Genomic DNA, 26,186 nt, shown 5'->3' on the forward strand with positions numbered 1-26,186 from the left:
TATCAAGCAATACAACCTATGTACAATTCATGCCAAGTATAACAGTATCTACTGAGCTGTTTAGTGAAAGTGATGGAAACTCTTGTGTTAACCGAGCTCCATAGTGTCAACCGAGTTACACAATGTTAACCAAGTTATTTAGTAATAACCATGTTCTCTAGTGTCTACTGAGCTCATAGTGTTAGCGATGTGAATCTAGTGTTGACTGAGCCATGGAGTGTCAACCAAGTGATTCAGTATATGCCAAGTTTTGCAATGTTCACCGAGTCACACAATGCTGACCAAGTTCAAGCTACTTGGAAGTGATCAGTATGAACTGAATCTCTTCATCAATCGAGTGCCAGATGATGCTTAGTGTTGACAGTGGTTATCGAGTATTAAAACATCATCGAGTTTATCTTCAAAACCCAAGTTACAACAGTTGGGCCGACTTTGTGGATTTTGGTGAAACTTGTATTCTAGCTAGCTTCAATAAGTTATGATTTGGATTAGTATATATGTAAAGCATTGTATCATATCCAAATAAGTATTACATGAGCATGGAATAAGAAATAGTGTGAATTAAGAAGGCTACAAGCAGTATAAGGGACAAAAAAGATTTATCTATCACAACAAGTTGATTATTACAATTTAAGGAATCTCAACTAGAAAATCAGAGTTATAGATCAGAGATTAGCCACTGGTTCATTCTAACAAGTCTATTAGTTAAATCTTTTAACAAGGTAGACATAACAGTCTTATGCAAAATCTCTTTACTGAGTGCATACTTCATTGTATATTTTGTAAATCCTTTCACGAGGTGGACCTCACAGTCCTTATTGCTCCTAACAGGGCAAATCATTAGAAGTGATCAATTGTAAGCCTTAACAGGTTAAATTTATACTGTAGTACTAAAGCTTGTGGGTATCATCACCACCCCAGTTTTACTTTCTTTTTGGAAGGTTTGTGGGTTACCATATCTTATTTTAAGTTTATGAATGTTTTACTGCTTTCATTTTATCATGCATGCAATTAGATCAAAAATATTATGTGGATGATTAATTGGTAAAATAAGATTAAGTTTTATTGGTTCTCGATTCACCTCTCCCCTCTCAGTAACCTTGCCTACCTCATATTTCAAACAAAGACAACCTAACTTCATAGGACACGTTGCTGAAAGTTTTTTCTAGGCAACACATTTTTGGGTTTCCGATGGAGAGAAAGAAACTAATATTTTGTTAAGTTTGAAATTATCTATTTTTGTACTCATAAGAGTTGAATTTGTAGGTTCTCAGTATTTGGGGATTTCATCCCTTACCACTAGTGGGAGGTAGTTTTCATGCTTCAAAGGTATGGCTTCTGAATACCATTCTTTTGTCTTTTATTAGAAGTTAATTTACTATCTTAGGCTTTCATGTTTTGGCATTTATTTCTCCACATGGCATATTTATTCTTTAGGAGGATGGAGAGGCATAGGATCTCGAAAACCCTATAATATCGAGTCTAATAAAAGTATTTTTCTTAAAAAGGGATCATGATATTAACATGTTTTTTATTCTTCTACATGTGCTGGGTAGTGGCTTTGGAGGACTAGCAAAATTATTCAAGTATTATGGCAGGACAAGGACTGGTATAAATTTCAAGAGATGGTTGTCACTATAGATACCTAAATTTGATCACATAAATTTGTAATCAAATTTAGTTATCTTCTAAAGCATATTTTAATTAAATATTAAATATTAAATTATTTTAGCGCTATCCCCTAACTAATTTATTATAGTCAAATTAATAAATAGTAGACAACCAATAGTCTAATTTATTAATAAAATACCCCTTCATCTATTAATTTAAATAAATGCAAAAGTCATTTTATTTAATCTCCAAAAAACCCTCTCTATTTAATTAATTAAAACCCCCACCCACAAACTATCCCTTCAACCCAACAGTTACCCAAACTCAACTCATGCACTAAATATTCCTACTTTAATTAAATAATTCATTTATTTAATTAAACCTCATGCATCAAATATTCCTATTTTTATTAAATATTTCATTTATTTAATTAAGCTCACCACCGATCTTTTCTCTAACAAATCCATCCACCTCCCACATTATCCAATCAATTGAACCACCTCACCCACCTTAACTGAAACACATCACCTCCTCTTTCATGTCTAAAATCTCTCTCTAGATCACTTGCATAAATTAAGGAATGATTTATTCCCTCTAACTCAAGCCCAAGTCCACTCTCATGCTACATCTCCCTAATCCATCTCTAAACATAGAACTCCAACTCCTCCACCTATCTCAGCTAACTGAAGCCTATCTCACACCTCACTTAGTTAACTATCCATTAGGAATTCTTATCTCCTTCTCACTCAATTTCCTATAAATTGAACCCCTCTTCTCTCACAAATCATCCAACTTCATATGCAAACTTATAATACTATTTTGAGAGTCAATATACCATTTTAATGGAAAAATCCATTCATTCCTCCATTATTGAATCCTTCATCCATCTCTCATCCATTGAAGCTTGAGGCCAGACTTGAGCATATATCTCCATCCTTTGGACACATCTACTCATTTATAAAAGCTTAGATCGCTCTCCTTTGGTTTGCATCCCTCTTAGTTGTTTTTATTGTCTAATCTATATGTTGGTATGTGATTAGTTTGTGAATATTTTTTTTCAATTAACTAATGTTCTTTGCACACTAGTTTTCATAGCATACATTTTGGCACGCCTAATGGGACCCCACAAATGGGTCATTCATTCACCCATTTCAATCTATTTTGCTCACATACTAACAATCTAATGTGTGTTGTTGTTTGAGTGTGTTGCAGGGTGGGTTTGTTGATTGTGCAAGTTAGGAAACACATTTGGAGGTAAAACCCACACTTGGAATGCCTAGAGACTCACTCAAAGCCTCTTAAAAGCTTGGTAAAAATTTTTGGGGTCATTTTAGCACATATTCCATTTTCTATAACACATATGTTAACTCTTTCAACATATTTAATCACATTTTAACGCATTTAAACATTGTTATAACACATTTACTAGTTTCTGTAGTATATTTATGAGGTTTTGTAATGCATTTGTCAGGTTCTTGTAGTGCATTTGCCTATTCTTGTAGTGCATTTGCCTATTCTTTTAGTGCATATACAACTTTATATAGTGCATTTGCCTAATTCTATAACTCATTTGTTGAAATTGCAACTTTCCATTTTATGTTTGCACCAAAGGACCTGAGCATCATTTTAGTGCATTTATTAAGTGTTATGACACATTTAAAATTTGTTTTAGTGCATCCATATGGACTTTTAGGGCTTTTACACTATCTTTTAGTGCATTTGCATCATGATATAATGCATTTAAGAAATGCATTTTTACAGTGCCTGCTAAAGTATTCTAAAGCACTTTTACAAATTTTTTTAGCACTTTTACATGATTTTGTAGCACATCTAATGTCTTCTATACTGCATTTGTAGAACTAAAAAATCTTAAGGATCTAATTATGGATTTCATCTTTGTGTAGGTGAAGGAGCCTTGGAAGCTATTATTTTGCTAACTATTGCTTGCAAGTTATCATTGAAAGTCATTTTCTTTAGAATTAACTTGTTTGCTTGATAATGTCTTATATAATCACACTTTCAATTTGGGCTTAATAATCCAAAAAACAAAATCTTGAATGCAAAGGGGTAAAAAACTGATCAAAGTCATCACATTTCAATTTGGATGATAAAATTGAACAAATGCAAACTCTATCTTGAATGCTTAAGGGATTTACAATTTTTTTTTTGGAATGAATGTATAGAAATCAAACACACTTTCAAATGCAATAAGGATCAAAGAACAATTCTATAGAATCACACTTCAATTTTGGTCTAAAAAAATCTCATCAAATCTCGAATGCTTAAGTATCAAAGAACATAGCAAATCCACACATTTCGGTTTGGGTCTTAAAAAGAAATCACAAAGTCTTGAATGCTTTAAAGAGAATTACTCTTATTCATATCCTTTTCAAAGCTTTCATGTGAAATTTATTATGTTGACTCAATTTCTTATGTTGATGATATGTTGTAAAGTTGGAAAGAATAGTACATGCTGATCACAAGTGTCTTCAATCATATGTAGAAAATGTAAAGGTTTCTAGGTTGGAATTAAAAAAGCGTCTTGCATACCAACACATCTTTAAGCTATCTTTCATTTTTTACAAAGTAGAACCATTAAATACATGACACATGTACTGAAGTTGTTAACAAGATCATTCACAACAACCTAGGAGTGCTTCTAGTGAGTTCATCATCCTTTGGGGTGTGTCTCCCCTTTAGATATTAGCTCAAATGGGTAAACCCATTTGGACAGTATATAAATGAGAAGAAAGGTAAACTTTTTTCTCCATCTAGACATGTTTGGGTGATGCTTTTATGATGGTAGTCTGAGATGGGAAAACTTTCCCACAATCTTAGCATGGTCATAATAGAATATTAAGTGAGTCACATGCCTAACAATTGTTTGACATGACTCTAGGGATCTAATTACAAACCAACTTAGTAGCTACCTTGTTAGCCATATTCTAAAAATCCAATTTGACCTTAGGGATAATGCATTTCTAAAATGCTTGCATTGTGATTTGACCTCATGAAAACATTTGTTGAACACACACAGTTCTTGGTCCTCTTTTCCAAAATCCTTTTTTAGAAAAGACTATGTACTTGTCTCTCTCAAAGTTTCTATGTCCTTTGAGAGATCGTTTGTTCACATATCATATATATTGTTTACAATTATAACTTTGAGTACCAAAATGTTGTTAGCCAATCCATTCGCAACAACCCTAGGATTTTTTCCATAGAAAGTGATTATTCAACCAAAACTAGGGTATTCTTACCACAATCACCACCTCGTCAAAATAATTTGTCCAAACTTCCCAACATGGTCATCCTAGTGTTAGAGTCTCATCCTTGCTATCATCCAACATCAATTTTCTTATAACAACATTATTCTAGTCTTCTATCAAGTCCTCCTTTTTCTCATCCATCTTCATCCTTCATACCTTTCTAACTCATCATTAGTAAATCCTTTAATAGAGTGACCTTCTAATAGAATATTCTAAAGTCCTCTAACAAGGCTCACTCCTAACAAGGTGATTGAAATCCTTTAACCAGGTCACATTTAACAGTGTGCATTATAACCTTTAACAAGGTTAGCTCCTCATAGGGCTCACTTTAGAAGAGTGAAAATTGGTAGCATGTTGCTGGTGGTTTTTCCCAAATTGGGTTTCCATGTAAAATCCTTGTGTGAAAATGTGTGATTGATTTTGTGGTATTGTATGTTTACATTTTTGCAAAGTTATTTGGACATAAAACAACAGTATGCATATGTTTAAGATATTGAATGGTCAATGCATGCATAAGAATAAGTTGAGTACTGAAAATTTTTATTTGTACATTTGGACCTTGGATAACTAATTCACCTCCCCTCTTAATTATTATAAAGTATTCCAAAAATTAAAGCACCAAGTTCTTGAGAGAAAAGTTTGAAGGTACTTAAAGCTAAATATCAAGATGTATAGAAAGAAGGTGCCCAAGTTAAATAAGGAAAAATTTCCTACATGAAAATTTTTAATGAAGCTACATCTATGAGGTCTTGGATATTATGCATAGTTAACTATCACCACTGAGTGTGTTGATCCAACTGGAGCCCCGACTGCGAAATAATTGAAACAAAAGAAGGAACACAATTAGGCAATGTTAGAGATTGCATCTACCCTAATTTACTTAGAGTTTGAAAACATCAAAGGATGTGATTCTACTAAGAAGATGTGGGATGCCCTATAGAAGATCTATGGAGGAGACAAGAATGTGCTGAGAGCCAAAGTTGAAAGCTTAAGAGGAAAATTTGATGAATGAGAATGCAAGATGATGAGACTATAGTCTAGTACTATTAGAGTCTCTGCTATACAAGAACTGAGGTGCACCCCTAATAGTAATTTGACCCTTGAAGGACTGGTTGGTAGTCTCATTGCTTTTGAACTTTCAATTTTTGATAATTTCAAATATGAGAATGTTGAATTTGCTTTCAAAGCTAAGTTGACACTAAAAGAACTTAAAGATAAGAAAAAGAAAAGGGTCAAAACTTCTGCTAGTGATATTGATATAGATGATATAGAGCTAGAAGAACTAGAAGCATTTTTGGCTAGGAAATTTCACAGAGGCAAAGGAAAATACATAGGTAAGCTATCCATCATATGCTTTAATCATTATCAGGTTGGTCATATTGCAACAAGATGTCTTGATAAATCAAACAACAAAAATGAAGACAAATTCAAAGGTAGAAAAGATGATAGTAACAAAGGCTACAAGAACAAGGGAAAGAGGGCTTGTTACATTACTAAAGAAGAATACAATGATGAATCTAAAGATCATGATGATGAAGTTTATGTTTCTATGAAGGTTGATTCTAATGAAGATGAGGCAACTGCATTGATATCTTATGTGGAAAAAAAGTGACAAATGGATCATTGACAGTGGATGTTCACATCACATGACTAGAGACAAAAGTAAGTTCATTACCCTTGAGTATTACATTAAAAATAGTGTTAGATTTGGTAATGATGCACCCTCTTTGATTAATGGAAAAGGATCAATAAGATTGACAGATAAGATCATGTGTAATAATGCTTACTATATGGAAGGACTTAACTATAATATGTTGAGTGTGTCACAATTGAATAGTCAGGTTGTAAAGTTGAATTTGATAACAGAAAGGCTAAGATCTATGACATTGATGGAAAACTAATTGGAAGTGGAGATCAGACTAGAGGTAATCTATTTTATCTTGATATGAATGATCCTACTTGTCTTGTTGTACAATTTAATGATGTGTGGCTATGGAACAAGAAGTTATGTCATGTAAATTTTGACAATTTGGTCAGTATCAGTAAGATGAAAAGAGTAATTGGTTTGCCAAAATTGAAGAAACCTGATAATGTGATTTGCAAACAATGTCAGTTAGGCAAGATGATAGAGTCTAGTTTTAAAAGTAAGACTTATACCTCAAAAGAAATTTTGGAATTAGTTCATACTAAGTTATGTGGACCAATTGATGTGCAAAGCTACAAAGATGACAAGTACAATATCCCATTTGTTGATGATAACTCAAGAATGATAACAAAAATGTTCTTAAAAGAAAAATTTGATGCTTTTCAAACATTTAAGTGGTATTTGGAAAGAGTTGAAAAGGAAACTGGTAAAAGCTTGAAATGTCTGAGATCTAATAGAGGTGGAGAGTTCACATGAAATGAGTTTGAAAACTTTTGTAATGATAGAGGAATCAAGAGACTAACTTCTGCACCTAGGAATCCTCCACAAAATGGGGTTATTGAAAGGATGAGAATATCTATAATGGATTATGCTAGAACATTGATGATGGCAAAGAGTGTTGCTTTGAAATATTGGAGAGAAGCTATTAGTACAACTGTCTATACCTTGAACTGAGTATAAGTCAAGAAAGGTACAAATTTAACACCTTTTGAATTATTGTATGGATACTCACCCAATGCCCAATATTTTAAAGTTTTTTGGAAGAGAGTGTTACATTCTTAAAGACAACAAAAATGTTAAACTTGATGCAAAAAGTGAAGAAGGTATATTCCTAGGCTATCCCACAAGAAGTAAAGCTTATGAGTGTCTAAATACTAACACTAACAAAGTTGTGGAAAGTGCAAATGTAAAGTTTGATGAATATATAGAAGTGCATGAAGATGAACCAAAGAAGGAACTTGAAAATTACAAAAAATTTATGTACTATTATGAAGGCATGTCTACTAATGATGATAATTATGAAAATCAAGTTGCTAATCAACATGAATTAGTGACTGTTGAGTAATGTACAATGGATGTCAAGTTACAGTCAGGAGCCAAGTCGCAATCAGAACCTAAGGTACATTTTGATATTGAGACCAATTTACATGAAAGGAATGTTGAGTTACTTGATAGAGAAGTGCATAGTTAATCTAAAATTGAAAGACCCATTGTAGAAAGAAGAGTCGAGCCAAGGTTGTTAAAGTATGTCAAAATACATCACCTTGCTAAACAAATTATTGGAGATAAAGAAGATAGACCAATGAAAAGGAATAGGTTGAGAAATGACACATGTTTGTTAAGTATGCATGAGCCTAAGTTAGTGAAGGATGCATTAGAAAATGAAGACTGGAGTGAAGCCATAAAAGAAGAGATTGAGAAGATTGAGAAGAATAAAACATGGACTCTAGTACTTAGACTAGAGAAAAAGAATGTTATTGGAACCAAGTGGGTGTACAAAAAAAATTGGATGAGAATGGTGAAGTTACAAGGAATATGGCAAGATTAGTTTGCAAAGGATATGCACAAGAAGAAGGAATTAACTATGGAGAGACATTTTCCCTAGTTGCAAGATCGGAAGGAGTAAGAACTTTGCTTGCTTACTTTGCATACAAAGGATTTAAAGTTGATCAATGGATGTTAAGTCACCATTTCTAAATGGTATACTAGAAGAGGAGGTTTACATACAACAATCTAAAGGATGTGTTGATCCAAACAACAAGAAAATGGTGTGTAGATTACACAAAGCGTTATATGGTTTGAAGCAAGCTCCCAAAGCATGGTATGAAAGGCTTCACAACTATCTTGTGAAGATTGGTTTTAAGAAGATTGATGGCGACAACATCTGTACATAAAGATAGAAGGAGGTAAAGGAATTTTACTGGTTGAAATATTTGTTGATGATATCATATTTGGAGGACAAAATGCATTGTGTAAGGCATTTGAAAATAAAATGAAGAAAGAGTTTGAGATGTATAGGTTTGGAGAGATAAAGTTCTTTGTTTGATTGTAAGTATATCAGATAAATATAGTATTTACATCACTCAATCTAGGTATGTGAAGGAAATATTGAAGATTTTTGGTATAGAGGATTCAAAACTTGCTAGTACTCCTATGGTAACAAGACACAAACTATCCAAAACTAATTATTCTACTAAAGTAAATCAAACATTGTAAAATTCTATGATTCAAAATTTGCAATATGTAGTTCATAGAAGACCTGACATTGCATTAGGTGTTGGGATTATCACAAGGTTTTCTACAAATCCTAAGGAGAATCATTTAATGGTTGTTAAAAGGATCATGAGATAATTGAAAGGAACAAAAGACCATGGTCTATACTACAAGAAAAATGACAAGTTTGAATTGAGAGCTTATACAAATGTTGATTTGGTTGGAAACATTGATGATACAAAGAGTAAAAGTGGTGGAGCATTTTTCTTAGGAAAAAGATTGGTCACCTAGACTAGCAAGAAACACAATTGCATATCACAATTTACTATTGAAGCTGAATATGTGACTATTGCAGTGAATTGCACAAATGTGGTATGGATCAAATAGTTACTGAAATGAATGAAAGAGGAAATTATTGAATATGTGGTACTGTACCATGATAATACAAGTGTTATAAACATATCAAAGAACCCTATGATGCATACAAAGACAAAGCACATCGTAATAAAGTATCATTACTTGAGAAAATTGGTTCAAGAAAAAGAAGTGAGAATGTAATATGTGAATATAAAAGAATAGATAGCTGCTATATTCACAAAGGCTTTACCTAAGGATACACATGAATATCTTAGTGGTGATACCCCTATCGAAAGCTACTTTAGAAGCAAGAGTAATGCCCTACATCAATTGAGTTGGATGATATATTTTACAAATTGATGTAGTGGATCTTACTTTAGGACCTACCTGAAGTAAAGAAGGAGCTAAAAACAAAAGATTTATAGTCACATGCAAGGTGATAGAGGGAGAACCTGAATTGATTATATCTATATGTATAGATGAAAAGTCTTTAGCATTATTGTCAAAGAGGGAGATATCAAATAAAGAGGAAGAATATATAGAAAGTTGTACCTAAATCATATATTGAGGTAGATAAAGATATCAAAATGATAGAGATTGTTGGTCTCGTATTGGTTTTGACATCTGAGTGTCAACACATTTAGCCAAATTCTCAAGTTAATGCCAAGTATAATACAGAAGTCAAGCTACAATGCATGCCAAGTTAGAGAATTCAACAGGTGCCGAGTGAACTTCAAGTGCCAAGTAGTCTTTAGGTGCCAAGTAAAGTTCAGGTGCAGAGCAAAGTACAGGTGTCGAGTCACTATAAATGTCGAGTGAAACAAAATTGTTATAGAAGCCAAGTGAGCCAATTTTTCTATATGAGCCGAGCATCAACAACTAGTATGTGCCGAGTAACATAGAAATCAACATATGAGTTTGTGCCTTCAAAAACTTAGATGTAAACCATTTTTGGAGCTGACATGGGATGAATCTCAAAGGATCTTGAAGATAAGAACAAATCTTTCATATTACCTGTGCAATCAACATGCAACCAATAAAAAAAATGGAAAAAGGCATGCAACCAATAGGAAAAGTGCAAGGAATGAGTAGGAAATGAAGATTTAATATTGATCATAGATTCATACCTAACCCTAAGTCTTCAAAATCTTTAAAAGGAGGACAAAACCCCATTGAACACAGTGGAAGGGAGAAGTGTGTGGGTGAACTATAGTGAAATTTAGAAGGGTAAGAGACTTAGTGAAGAACATAACAACATTGTAGAATTTAGTTATTGAAGAACAAAGTATTAGAATTACATAGAGTGACATATCATATCAAACAAGGATTAGAGTGAGAAAGTAGAGCAAGGATCTGGAATAAACAATTGAAGATTACAAAGCTATCAGGTCAAAGATTTTCTAATACTCTTTAGCAATTGTATTAGATATGGAAATCCTATGGACTTAGGTTGGCCTAACAACCATTTGTAAATCCTTTAACAAGGTGCCATTCCAATTGAATGTACAAAAGTCCTTTAACTAGGCCTACTTTTAGCAGGGTAGTGAAATCTTTTAACCAAGTCACTTTTAACAAAGTGTAAAGTCTTTAACAGGATAGGCCCTTCAGATGGCAGACCATTGGAAGTGGTCAAATATTGTAACCTTGAACAGTTTCAAATTGCTACAATGATATTTTGTGGGTGTCATCCCCACCCCAGTTTTACCTTCTCATTTTGGAGGGTTTCTGGGTACCAATATTTGTGTGTTGTCTATTTTCATGCATGTCTTTATTTTCATGTTTATTAGATAATGGATGCATGTGAATGGTTTTAGTTTTAAAAAAATTGAAAAGGTTAAAGTTAGTTACTTCTAATTCACACACACCCCCCCCCCCCACTCAAAAGTAAATCTTCCCACTTGTGAATTCCAACAATTGGTATCAGAGCTAAGTTCTCACAAGAAGGAGCCTTACAACTTGGAGAAAAGATCTGGAAATGGAAGTCTACAAACTTGGGAAGATCATAGAGAATCAGGTACTTGACATACAACTTTCTTTACATGCTTTGGAAGAAGCTAGAGGAGAACTGTTAAAATCCTTAAAAAGAATAAAAGAGATTGCCATAGCTGAGAATGATACATAGTACAAGGAGATTGACACCTCAAATTTGTTTTCAAATGGAGATTCCAAAGAGTTTGATTTAGCAATAACAGACGTGATGGAGAAGAATAGAGCTCAAGTCGAAGAAATTAGAATACTTGAGCTTGAACAAGAATCACAATCCATGATGCTTTGTGAGGTAACTGAACAGAAGAAAAGAGCCATTGAAGACAAGGCTATGCAAGAAGAAGACAAAAGAAACCTTGCCAACAGATTGGAAGAAAAATCAATTGAACTTGCAAGAATCTCAAACATGTATCTGAACACCCTGAGTCAGATGATGAATGCACATCATGAACTAAATGTCAAGGATATTGAGATCTCTACACTAAAGATGCAAAATGAACAACTGCAAAATGATCTAAAAAGAGAGAAGGAGATTGCAAAAAGCTTCAACAAACCCAATGAGTCCATCAAATACTTTGAGTAGCTACTGAAATCACCAAGGGCCAGTAATGATACTTCAAGACTAGGTTACATCAGCATTGAACAAGGAGAGTCCTCCAAGACTGCAGAAGAAAGGAGTAACAAAGGTAAGAACACTAAACCTACTTGTCATCTTTGTGGTAAAAAGGGACATACTTCTAATGTATGCAGGAGCAAAAATGCCCATCAGCATGACAAGCCTAAGAATGCAAGTTATTGTCATAAGTGCAAAAAACAAGGACATCAACCACATACCTACAGAACTAGGACTAACAGTACACCAAAATTTTAAGGTCACTACTACAATTGCAAGAAGTATGGACATAGAGCTTTTGAGTGCAGATAAAAGCCTATGTGGACATCAAATTAGCCAATAAGGGAAGGTAACCATGGTCATCACTGCAATTGGGACTACAACACCAAGTATAGTTGTCATTACTATCAGGAATATGGACACATTCCTGAAAATTGCATAAGGACACATTTTAGAGGAAACTAAAATAGATGGTTGAGCCAAACCACATATTTTAGTTGCTTGAAGACTGGTTATATCAGTAGGAATTGCCCAACAAAGTCAAAGGCACCCAACTCAAAAAATGACAAAGGTAAAGAGAAGGTAGATGTTGAACACATCAAAGGATAAATGAACAAGACATGGAAGAAGAAAGATGAGGTTAGCACATCAAATGAAGGGATCACTTCATCTAACAGGTCAAATGGTCACACTTCATCAAACTAAGCAAGAGAAGGCATAAGGGATTGATTTACAAAGTTTCATCATGCATAAGTTCCTAGAAAATAAAGTACTAAAAAGAATACATCAACATGAACAAAGATGCAAAGTCAAAATTTCAAAAGTGTTGCCGAGTTGCCCTCAGATGCTAAGTACAATTCAATACAAGCCGAGTTGATTGTCAAGACTGTAGGAGCCAAGCTGGTAGAGGAAGCCAAGTGAAGAAGAAATCTCAGCTGAAGCCGAGTAAGTAATACTCCTATGGAAGCAAAGTGGTGGAAAGACAATGGAAGCTGAGTAATGTAGAATCCTTTAGTAGCCAAGTGGACAGTTGTAAACATACTGAGCATTAAATGCGATGAAAATAGGGTATAATATCATATTTTCATTCATTTTTCTTCACTATGAATGCAGAGCAAAGATGAGAAAGAACGCAGAGTGAATCCCAAGTGAAGAAACCAGTGTATACAAAGATTTCAACAGATTTCAGGCACAACTTCATCAATTTTAAGGTATTTACAACTGTGCCAAGCTACACAATTTCATGTTTTCATTGTGTTGAAACCCTAGTTTGTGAAAAATGGCATATAGCTCAAGAAAAACTTAGAAGAAGGATACATTTGAAGTTCAATTAGTGTCCAAAGAGGTTAGGCAACCCAATTTTCGTCCAATCCTAAAGGTTGCATACAAGAATGACCCAGCTGGAGCCCTTTCCATCATACCCCCAAAAATTGTAATGGTTCAAAACTTAAGGAAATGTTATAACTATAAGATAGGAGCCATAGGTGACATGGAAATGACAGAGCCATATGAGAAATTGTGCAAAAATAGAGTGTTGAAGGAAGAGTACAACATTGTTGAAAGGAAGGGTTTTACATGTGCCCTAGATTTCCCCACAGTGTTTAAGACATAATGGATTAGACTAGTTTTGAGTCAAGTGCATGATGGAAATTTATGGTTGGAGGATGGTCCTATCAAAATCACTAAGAGGATAGTTCATAGAGTGACAGGGTACCCAACCCTAGATCGGCCAAAGACCCTTAGAAGTGACTCTAAGGAGGTAATTGAGAAGAATACAAGTGCAAAATGGAATAAAAGATGGATGACAATTGACACAACCCAAGACCCTCTAGTTGACTTTGTAGTAATGGTCATTGCACACAAATTCTACCAGTCCAGCAGACTCAATAGCATGTCTTGTATTGCAATGGATGTAGGATATAAACTGGTAAAGAAGGATCATGCATATGATCTTGCAAAGCTGCAACTACAACAGATAAATGAAAATTTGGCAGCAATTAGAAGAACAAAAGGAGCACAATGTAAATTTGGTGCAATTTTGATATGTATTTTCTTTTATGTACAGAATGAATTTCGTTCTTTTGGTAAAGTGGAATGGAAGAATGATGGGTCAATCATAGCTTAGGTCAATGAATATATAGAGTAGATGGGAGCTAATTTTGAGACATTAATGACTAGTTATTTTGAAGATTTTAAGAAATCAATGAAGTAGAGGCTTAGAATTCCAGTTTCTTTAGTGGAGAAACATGTAAGTGAAGTTTGTTTTCTTGTAGATATTGATTACACATACATATAAGTAGCCGTACCAAGAGTGAGATGGTTGAGACCTCTTGGATATTAGATAAATATAGATGAAGCATTAGCAACAATAACTACACTACTTGAAGAAGTGATTGACAAGGATGCACCACATTTTGGAATGTATGATGTGGTGAGATACAAAGTGGATATGGAGTTGAAGACTACCTCCACTTTGAAGAAGAAGGACAAGCTTTTCAAGAAGCTTAAAGCAAAATTTGGGGAAGGCACTATAAAGGAAGCTGAGGAAGAAGAAGAAGATGCCAAGGGTGAAGAAGAAGAGTAAGATCAAGGACCACTTGCCCTAACCCAAGGTATGGGAGAAGATATAGATGAAGAAGAAGGTGCTGAGCAAGAAGCTCCAAAGGCCAAGCCACAAAAAAGGAAAGCTTAGAAACAACTAGTTGCCTAACCCAAAGGGAAGAAGAAGAAACGTGCAAAGCCAAGCCCAGCCAAGCCAACTACAAGGGCTGACACTAGGGAAACTACACAAGGGGCAAAGGAGTAGGAAAAACAAAAGGCAATAGAACAAGTAGAACTTGCCAAGTAGAAAAAGAGGAGGAAATATGTTGCACCTCCAAAATCAGATGAGGAGAGAATAGAGTTTGATGAAGATCAATTTAGATTGGTAAGCCATTCTACCACCTCTAAATTGGAAAATATTTGCAACAATATTAGAGCTAATGCAGATTTATCTGGTCTAAAGACCATAGAATTCAATAAGTTGTCAAAATAACAACAAAACATAGTGGAAGAGTCCATCTACACTATGATGGCTAAGTTCAAGACTACCCCACTTGAATTGGACACTTCAATGCCCAAGGAGCTAAGCTCATTAGAAGAGAGTAAGTGGCATTACTATCTGAAAATGGAGAAAGAAATAAGAGAGTCTACATTGGCCCATGTAATGCTAGACCTTACTAAAGTTCAAATAACTAAGGCTAGCAAAAAGCATGAGAGCAAATTTGCACCCAAATATAGAGCCTTCAGTATTTTGCAAAACCAAATTGAATATGTTGTCCAAAAATCCACACAAATGTGGAAATTAATACATGGTTTGAAAATAGTAAAGGAAGGATAGGAAGACCCATTTGAGGGTAGTAATGATGAAGAGTAAGAAGAGAATGAGAAAGAGGAAGAAAGAGAGAAACAAAAAGATGAAGGAGAAAAAGAGCTAGAAAAAGAGACAATGGAGACACATGGTGAAAGGGTAATAGGTGACGAGCAATAGGTAGAACAAAGTGTCCAAGACACCCAATTGCCACCACCAAGTCTTCCACATACAACACCTGTAGTTATAGTCATTGTAAAGGATGTTCCTGACACTTCAACTCAGAACATCAATCCTTTAACTATAGAGGATCTCAAAAAGATCCTTCACCAATCAACATTGCAAGCACAACTTTGCACAAATCTAGTATTGGTGAGTGTTGATGAACTCCAAAAAGTTGTAGTAGAAATAGCTAGGGAGAAGGAAAGTACACAAGAACAATCCAAACCTCCCATAGCTACAACAGATCAACCCAAAGAGCAAGAAGAAAAACACAAAATTGCTAAGGTTGATTTGACAAAAAAGGTGACAACTACTGCCGAGGAGCTAACAAAGGAAACAATAGGACAAGATGTTCTTGTAGTACAAACCCAAGGTACATCTCCTAAAATTGTCATCATTGATCAAGGCAGTAGACAATAGGAGAAAGAAGTAGAGAAAACCCCTAACGAGTAGGAGGCAATACAAACATTGGTGAACTTGCCTACCTTAGGGACTCCTCATAAGAAGCCAAGCATTGATGCAGTACCATTGTAGATATTAGCACTAGGCTCAAGCACTACCAGGGTTGTAAGGGTACTTTACTATGGAGACCCTGCACTCGATGAAGAAATTGTCATACCAAGCTATGACTCAAGAACCATGAACTTGGAGTAGATAAATGAAGTGCAAGAGGCACAAGAAAGGAGGAAAAGAAAAGAGATACTAAAAAATGAGTATAGGTAGAAGCAAGAATTGGTGGAGATCAAAGACATATTTCTTGATGCATTTAGCTTGCAAGTACCTGATGAACTCAACCCATAATGGAGCAACTATCCAATATTGTGGACCAGGTACAGAATGAGGACCTCAAGACTAATGTCAATTGTTGGAATGGTCAAAAAATAAATTTTAGATGAAAGTGAATGAGAAGATATCAAGTGAAATTGCACTTTCTCAGGTCGAATTGGTGAAGAAGATTGAAAAAGTGAAAAACGTACTCTAGAATGTATTCTCATTATACAATAAGTTGTGTGATTCATTCTATTTCACACAAGAAATCAGCCAAATAATAATGAGCTTGGAGCAAAATCTAAAGATTTCTAGCACTCAACTGCCAAAAGATCTAGCTCAGAGTGAGAAGCATTTTGTAACAATGCTTCACACACAAAAAGAATTAACTGTGTTGACAGCAGAGGAAGCCAATATTAAGGCAAAATTGATGTAGATTCAATCCTCCATAGCTCCACATTTGGAATTACTTCATAAGGAGCAAGCTTATGTAGAAAATGTACTAAAAAAAGATCCCAATCTTTCTACTTTAGAAAGCCTTGTTCATCTTGCAATAGAGACAACCATCCAACACAAGTCATTGGAGATAGCTTTAGACAATTGGGATGCTTCTCTCAAGATGATTATGGAGGTAAATAATCTTTTTTTGGCAAAGTATTCTATTCATCCTTAGGACCCTTTGACATAAGTGTCAAAAAGGGGGAGATATATACTAAAGGGGGAGAATAAGAATATTCATTATTTATTGTATCTAATAAAAGGGGGAGTATAATTTATTGAATGGAAGATGTGAATAAGAATGGTTACATAATACGTTCTTTGATGGAAGCAATAAAGAATATCCAAAGGGTGAGATATTCACATTCATATTTTGAGGAAGTAATAAAGCCAAAAGGATGCAAAACCGCAAGGAGATGTGAAAAGGGAACAGGCATAGAGAACAGGATTCAGAAACATGGTACATAGATACAAGAAAAGACAGATAAGGAAAAGAGTATTGGATATATCAGCATGAGACACATTTAGCTCAAAATTTTTGTTACATGAATGGAAATGGCACATCAGCTTAGGAGGAGTTACAAGATTTTGAGGTATACAAAATTTTGAATAAGTTTTTGAAAAGTCTTATACATATGCCGAACAGAATATGTAGTATACTCATAAAGATCAAATTCATAATGTCTAGTTAAGTGTTTTTGCCACTCATGTCAAAGGGGGAGATTGTTAGTCTCAGATTGGTTTTGACATTTGAGTGTCAACACACTTAACCAAATTCTCAAGTTAATGCCAAGTATAATACAGAAGCTGAGCTACAATGTATGCCGAGTTAAAGAATTCAATAGGTACCAAGTGAACTTCAGGTGTCGAGCAGTCTTTAGGTGCCTAGTAAAGTTCAAGTGCTGAGCAAAGTATAGGTGCCGAGTCACTATAGATGTTAAGTGAAATAGTTGCTATAGAAGTTGAGTGAGCTAGTTTTTCTATATGTGCTGAGCATCAGCAACTAGTATGTGCCAAGTAACACAGAAATCAGCATATGAGTTTGTGCCTTCACAAACTCATATGTAAACCATTTTTGGAGCCGACATGGGATGAATCTCAAAGGATCTTGAAGATAAGAACAAATATTTCATATTACCTATGCAATCAGCACGCAACCAATAAGAGAAATGGAAAAGGCATGCAACCAATAGGAAAAGTGCAAGGAATGAGCAAGAAATGAAGATTTAATTAAACATAGTGGAAGAGAGAAGTGCATGGGTGAACTATAGCAAAATTCAAAAGGGTAAGAGACTTAGTGAAGAATAGAGCAACATTGTAGAATTCAATTATTGAAGAACAGAGTATCAGAATTATGCAGAGTGACATGTCAAATCAAACAAGGAGTAGAGTGACAAAGCAAAGCAAGGATCTAGAATTAGCAATTGAAGATTGCAAAGCTATCAGGTCAAAGATTTTCTAATACTCTCTAGCTATTGTATTAGATATGGAAATCCTATGGACTTAGGTTGGCCTAACAACCATTTGTAAATCCTTTAATAGGGTGGCATTCGAAGTGAATGTACACAAATCCTTTAACTAGGCCTACTTTGAGAAAGGTAGTGAAATCCTTTAACCAGGTCACTTTTAACAGAGTGTAAAGTCTTTAACAAGACATGCCTTTCACAGGGTAGACCATTGGAAGTGGTCAAACATTATAACCTTGAACAATTACACATTACTGTAGTGATATTTTGTGGGTGTCATTCCCACCCAGTTTTACCTTCTCATTTTGGAGGGTTTCTGGGTTACCAAAATTCGTGTGTTGTCTATTTTCATGCATGTCTTTATTTTCATGTTTATTAGATAAAATGGATGCATGTGAATGGTTTTAGTTAAAAGAATTTGAAAAGGTTAAAGTTAACTACTTCTGATTCACCCCCCCTCTCAGAAGTAAATCTTCCCACTTGTTAATTCTAACAAGAGATATCATAGAGATCTGAGGAGGAAGGAGAAGGATTGTTAAAGAAGGAAAATACCAGATGAGGGAGAAATTAGAGGAAGAGATCAGAGTATACAGAGGAAGGCTCACATATTGATAGAGGGAGAAATTTCAATAAAACGTATTAAGTTTCCTTTTGGTATTGTTGTTGGTATTGGTTTGCCATCAATGCCAAAGAGGGAGATTGTTGAAGTGAAGAAGATTGATGAAATCTATCATGGAACAATCACTATTTTGTCACTGGTGTCAAACATACTACTTGTTGGTAAGACAATTTCTTACTTTGGTCTGAATGCTATCAATTGATTGATTGATGAAGAGGATTTGAAAAGAAAGGATAACAAGAGAACCTAGAGAAAGGTTGAGTTATATGGTGTATAAAAGGACCACTAATACCAAGCAAGACATTGATGATATAGTGTATTGTCTATCTACTTAAGGCTATAGTGAAAGGATACTTGAGCAAAGACTAGAAGAAAACTAAGTAAAGAAATGTGTCTGTCAAGCCTGACTGAGTAAACAGTGCAAGCCGAGCCAAGTTAGCATAGGCCGAATAAAAAATTAGTTGAAGTCAACTAGTAAGTTTAGTATGAGCTAAGCAAGAGAAATATAGTTGGTGTTGAGTGAAGAAAGTTAGTGTGTGCCGAGCACCAGTATAGACTTAGTGGATGCCAAGCAACCTAGTGTTGGTTAAGCATTAGAAGAAAATGTTTATTGAGCAAATAGAGTGTTATTGTCGAGTACCAGTAAAATGAGTTAGATCAAAGATTTAACAAATCTGAGTCAACAAAATTAATTTCTTGAATTGTGTGAACCATGTGAAAGACTAGTATGATGAGCTGGTGGTACAGAATTCAAGATAAAGCATGTTGAGGTGAATTTAAAAGAGGATTGTAGAGAAAGTTTCTAGAATGGAATAAAATGGAAAGATGGGTAGATTCATTGAATCTTACCTAACCCTAGAATGGATGATTGTGGTTAAGAGAAAAAAGATCTATGTTCTCTATTTATAGAGATAACATGCTAGAAGCAAATGTTGTAATGTGCGAAAACCTAACAAAGACAAGAAGTGTATGATGTTGCTTCATATGGTGGTCAAATAGAACAGTATGTAGTTGGCATACAAAGCAAGGAGGATTAAGGTGATGGAGGCTTTAAAGGTGAACAAGTTGTATGAGACAAAGAGGATGAATTCCAAGTAGAATGGAGGATTGAATGCGAGATCTATAATCTGCAAGTGAGTTATTATTATCAGATCAACTCCTATTGTTACTCTCTAACAATTGTATCAGTTTGGATAAATCCTTTGAACTAAGGTTGACCTAACAGTCATTAGTAAATCCTTTAACAGGGTGACATTCTAATGGAATGTTCTAAAGTCCTCTATCAAGACTCACTCCCAACAGGGTGATTGAAATCCTTTAACTAGGTCACAATTAATAGTGTGTATTGTAACCTTTAACAAGGGTGGCTCCTCACAAGGCTCACTTCAGAAGATTGAAAATTGGTAGCATGTTACTCGTAGTTTTTCCCAAATTGGGTTTCCACATAAAATCCTTGTGTTAAAATGTGTGATTGATTGTGTGGTATTGCATGTTTATATTTTTGCAAATTTATTTTGACACAGGACAACAATATGCATATGTTTAAGATATTGAATGGTAAATGCATGCATAAGAATAAGTTGCAGTGCTGAAAAGTTTTATTTGTATATTTGGACCTTTGATAACTGATTCATCCCCCCCTCTTAGTTTTAGATTAAGGAAAAAATAGGTTTTGGGGGGACCCAAAACCCCTTACAAAAACAAAAGATAAGGGATAAGGATCAATAGGTTTTACAAGGACCTCAAACCTAAAATTCACAACTAAATGAAATCTAGGTTTTACAGGGGCCTAAAACTAGAATAAGTACTAAACATAGTTCAAACCCAAGTTTTACAAGGACCTAAAACCTAGAGTAAATACAAAAAAAGCTAGAAATGGTAGAAAAAATAGAAGACTTGAACTAGCAACCCGACCAAGGACCAGGCACTTGCAAACTAGACCAACATCTAAATTAGATCTTCAATGACCTTAGCTAATTCATTTCCAGCCTCCATAGTACTTTGAAGGATGTCTTCTATAGCAGAACTAGGCACCTCAACAACAAATTTCTTTGTGCTCTATCTTGTTCTTTTGCTTGGACCACCTAAAATCTTGGCCATAATAGCATTAGGTGACATGATCTCCTCGTTACTTTTTTTCCCTTAAACTGGTGACTTTGTACTGGCCAACACTACAAGTTTTAGCATCACTTGAGATGGGGTTGCAAAATCAAAATGGAATCCAATCTCAAAAGAGAGAGAGAGGTTATTGTAGGTTTTAGTAACATGATCCTAGAGTACCTTGAATTTCATCCATACCTCATATGAGTTCCAAGATATGCCCCGTCAAAGATCACTGCCCTATGACATTTAGCAACTCTCAAGGTCCATTCCGTTCAGTGTGCCCAAGAATGGTCAAGCGGTCAATAAGATGGGATGAGCTTAGGACTAGGGTTTACCTGGCCACTCAGAGCTAATGAAGTATATAGTTCAATCCCAAGATGAACGGTGAGAGAAATATGAGCAAGATATGTATGTCGAGGCCACTTTGTGCAAGATATGAGCAAAAGTTACTAATTAGAAAAAATTGGGTCTTTTTGAGATTTTGGTCAAGACAGCCTAAGATTAAGTGTTTTTAGTTTTTTTAAAAATAATTTGGAACCTTTTCCAAGTCCTAGAAGTGAAATCTAGTGAACTTTGCAAAAGTTGCACTTTTTGTGCAAAATTGCAAAAGTTGTAAAAGTTGCTTAAAAATGCAACTTGGTTGGAAAGGAGTGTAAAATTTGATTGGAAACCTTCTAACATTCCAAAATATGTTTCCCATGCTCATATACCTGAGCATGGGTAGTTACAACTTCCCAAACCTCCATTTGCAACTTTTTGCAAAATATTTGCAAAAGTTGCTCAAGCAACTTTGCAACTTTTGAGCAATTTTTGCTCTTTACATCTTTTGGTCAAATGGATCCATCTAGGAATATTCTAGGACCCTAGTTAAGATTCCTAGGACCTATTAGGTAACCAGATACCTTATTTTCCTATCCCTAACAACATTTAACCTATTGAACAACTTTTGACTCATTGAGCAACTTTTGACCAACTTGGGACCTAATGAGCAATTTTGACTCTTTTAAAAACACATTGGGTCTAGTTACTTATTAGAAACAAAAAACATGTATTACTATGTAAATAATCCTTATAATAATTTTTGGATAGGTGTTTGCATGGTTGGAGGCCTCTAATGGAGTTTAGGTGGCTATAAGTGCATGAAATACATGCATAAGGAGCAACAACAAGAGATATATCCTTTGGAGAGGGGTATTTATGGTATATTATGTCTAAATATTCCTTGGATATGGTGAATCAACCTTCAGTTGATGGAATCTAGCTTGGGAAGTCATACATTGAGAAAGCCCTAGGTCTAAGGGTTTATAAGAAACCAATTTGGGGATTTCTTACTTGCAGAGGTTGGAGCATCAAATTGACATTATATTCCTTTTATTCGGTCCATCTTAGGAGACTATTGATAGTATGGATCATTGGAAGCAAGGGCAACAGGTAGTTGCTTTGGAAAACCAACCTATTTTAAGCTTAAAAAGGGTGCCTAGTTGGAGGATCTGTTTATTGTTCCAAAAAAATCTATACTGAGGTTGAGATATGTTAAAGAAGGATGGAATGGGTATCTAAAAACCTATTTTATTTGAGAAGTTCTTTGGAGAGTTTGGGAGAAAACTTAACATCTTTCTCGTCGGGGACTTAGTTGGGGGCAATTAGGCCTAGTAGACAATTTTGAGGAATTTGAGTGCTTCCCCATGCTAAAAACCTTCTAAAATTCCAAAATATGCTTCCCCATGCTCAAATACCTGAGCATGGGTAGTTACAATTGTAATCAACTAAAAATGGTCATCTAGACTATGAGCCCCTTTTCTAGCATTTTTCCATAATTTATCTAATGGTTATTTTTGATCAAATCCTCAAAAATCTATTTATTCGATTATAACCTATGGTATGACCACTTTATCCCAAGTTCATATTTAATTAAAGGAACATGTCCCCTTTTCAATTAAATAAAATTCCCCACTCATCTCTTATCCTAAATTTGCACAAATACAGTGTTATTCCTATTTTAGAAATAAAATAAAAGACATTTTTGTCTACACATGAATGCATAATTTCCTATATGAGAGGAATATTTTATTTTAAAAATAACTTTAATTCTCCTCCACACATTGCAAACCCTCTCAAAAGTCAACCATTAATTATGATTGGTTGAGATGGTTGTGCACATGGATCACTCCCACTTTCAACTCCACCTTTGATTACATTCATCTTGCTTCTTAATCTCTACCATCTATCTTTCTTTAAAAGGGAGGGCTCTCTCCTCATTCAAAAAATCTTAGTCTCTCATGCTATTGTTACACTACAGGTTTTCTTGGTGATTTTGGAGACTTGCAGCATTCTTACATTTTTGCATTTTAGCTTAGCTCTCATTCTACTTACATTATGACATACTTTTTAGCTTAGTTTTTTTTGTTAGCTTGCATTTCATTTAGAATAGCTTGCACTTGCATTTTATTTTATTTTAGATGCTTCGATATTGTCACTCTTGCCTTTGTTCTTTGAATCTCTTGTTCTATGGTGCACCTTGCAAGGGTTGCATAATTTGGTTCATTTGAGAGTCACCATATCATAGCCTTTGCACATCATAGATAGAGAGCTATAAGCCAGCTCTTGAGACTCCCTCTTCCATGGGTTCTCTCAAGAATAATGGTTTATAGAAGTGTGATGCTTTTATGCACATATTTTTTGGCACCCACCATGGGATTTGAATCAAGTTTCTAGCTCCATTTTCTTTCATTTCTCATTTCTAATTTTTTTACAGTAGCATATTGGATCTAATCAAGTGGTTTTGTAGAGTTCTCGCTTTGGTTTTAAGGTTAACCCATATGCAGATTGGTTTGAAGGCCAAAACCCTAGGTTTTTGAAGATTTGATCATGTCTCCTAAACCACTTAGAGTTTGTTTCTAATTTTTTTTTAGATTGACTATGTATCCAAGATATCTCATTCCAATTTTCATATCATTTTTACTTGATTTGAATTAGTTATGAATTTTTCTTTGTTTTTCACAAAAAAATCATTTTTGGTCACAAGTCCACGACTTTAAACAAAAATTACATTTTTAAAAAGGTATCTAAATTATCAATGGGATTAGTTCTTTGTGTTTTGACTTTTGAACTCATATTAGGCCTCAAAAACTTGATTTGATAAATCTGGTCTATTTTGACAAAATGGGTCCCTAGGGCACAAATGAAGAGATTTTTTTGAATTTCTTGCATTTTGGAAAGCTCTCTAATTTTTAGTAGGGGTCTCTTCTTTTCATTTATATTTTTGAATCCAAAATCATAGAAAATAAGTCCAATCTTGTTGACTAGGTCAAAATCAAAGAGTAAAAAAGAGATCATTTTGTGATTAGATTGCACTTTCTTTGCATACACTTGGTTGGAAGATAACTTGGATTTTTGAGGCAACTAACCAATTTATGTTGTAATTATTACTTGGTTGTTATGCCCTAACCTTAGTTGCTTTGTAGGGAGTTTCTCATTTTCATTGCTAAAAAGAACGCACGTCAAAGCTTCAAATGTGCAAGGGCTACTAACGATTGTTTGTAGGGCTGCCCAAAGCATAAAAATCAAATTTTCTTGCTTTTTTTAATTTCTTGTGAGGCATCTACTAGTTGTTTATTTTTTTTAGGCACATTAAACTTGCAATTGGGATTCCTTGGTGATAGGAGAGTATGCTCTTCACCCTTGTAGTGAATCATAACTCTTGACCCACCTTTGGAGTTCAAAAACAATAAGATAATTGGATCTTCTTGGTGTGTTTGGGGGAAGCAATCAAGATAGCGGAGTATTCTCTTCACTCTTATGGTGAATCAAAAATCTTTACCCTTTAGAGTGAATCCATTTTTTGGTAGTTAGAATCCTTTACTAGAGGGCCTACTCTCGAAAAACCTGAGAGGAACAACCCAAGTGGGGACAAGAAAATTACCTAGCTCTTTCAATCCACTATAAAATCAAGGCTATCAAGGACAGAAAACCTTGGTAGATGTAGTGTTTGTCTTTGCTTAGTGTGATCGCTTATGGGATTTTGATCATAAGGAGATCACTAGGCAAGAATTCTTAAGGTGCTCTTATGACCGCGAGGTCTATTACCCACCGTAAGGTGGGGCATCCCTTAATTAGTTGTAAGAGGAACATTAAAAATGGAAGCCCTTTCTAAACACCCTAGGTTAGTATCTACCCTATTGTGATGCTCAACTTCTTGGTGCAAGGATCGATCCTAGTGGACTACCTGAATCACCCCATGATTTTACACCCGCTATCCGTGTTCTCTTGGTTGTGCTTGTGAAACTTCTATGAAAAAACCAATATCTCTTGTAAGAAACCACTTGGTGTGAGGAAAAGGAGAATCAAGTTTGGGCCAAGTTGTTGAGTAATGAACTGTGACTTTTAGGTAGATATTGCTTGATGTGTTCTCGATTGTGCTTGACCTATGGAAATCTTTTGAACATACACGTGACGATAATTCTAGGGCTTTCTTTTAAGACCTCATATATGCTTGTATCATGCAAGGTTGCTTTGTCCCTTGCTTGATTATTTGAAGACTACTCCATGTTTCACTATCTTGCTTGGAAAGAAATTTCTTTTGAACATCAAACTTTCTATGCTATCAACTATTGTCAAACTTTGTCAACCAAGTCAAAGCATGAAGTCTTAACATTTTTCTTATGTTGCTTGATAAGGGGAGTCTCATCATTTGATTTTTCTTTTCTATTTCTTTAGTGCTTGAACATGCTTAAATTGACTCTTTGGTCTTAGCGCTCTTGGTCTTTCTATCTTCATGGTCTATGTCTGCTTGCTAGTTATCTTTTTTTTGAAATGGTTACCTTGATTTCTTGACTACACTCTTAGGTTGGGATAGTTGTTCACTTGTCACGTCACTTGCTCTATCTATTTGGCTATTTTGCTTCTTACCTAGCTCTTGACTTGAGTCACTAGTGTTGTAAGTTTCTTGGACACTTTCTTGACAAGGCACTTGACTCTATCTTTACTATTTTGGCAAGTGAACACTCTACCTCTTTAGTTTGGACATCAAGTTATCTTGTGTCACATTCTTAGCTTCCTCTAGTCTCCTTTAGGCTTGATTATCTATCTACCACTATGAAATTCAAACCTTGTGCTACAAAACCTCAACCAAAGCAAGATGATCATGATATCCTTCATGCCACTAAAGAGTTTCAAGATCTATGCGCTCAA

The sequence above is a fragment of the Cupressus sempervirens genome, chromosome 10 (genome assembly GCF_028749045.1).
Source record: "Cupressus sempervirens isolate cs-2001-9-10 chromosome 10, ASM2874904v1, whole genome shotgun sequence".
NCBI lineage: Eukaryota > Viridiplantae > Streptophyta > Pinopsida > Cupressales > Cupressaceae > Cupressus > Cupressus sempervirens.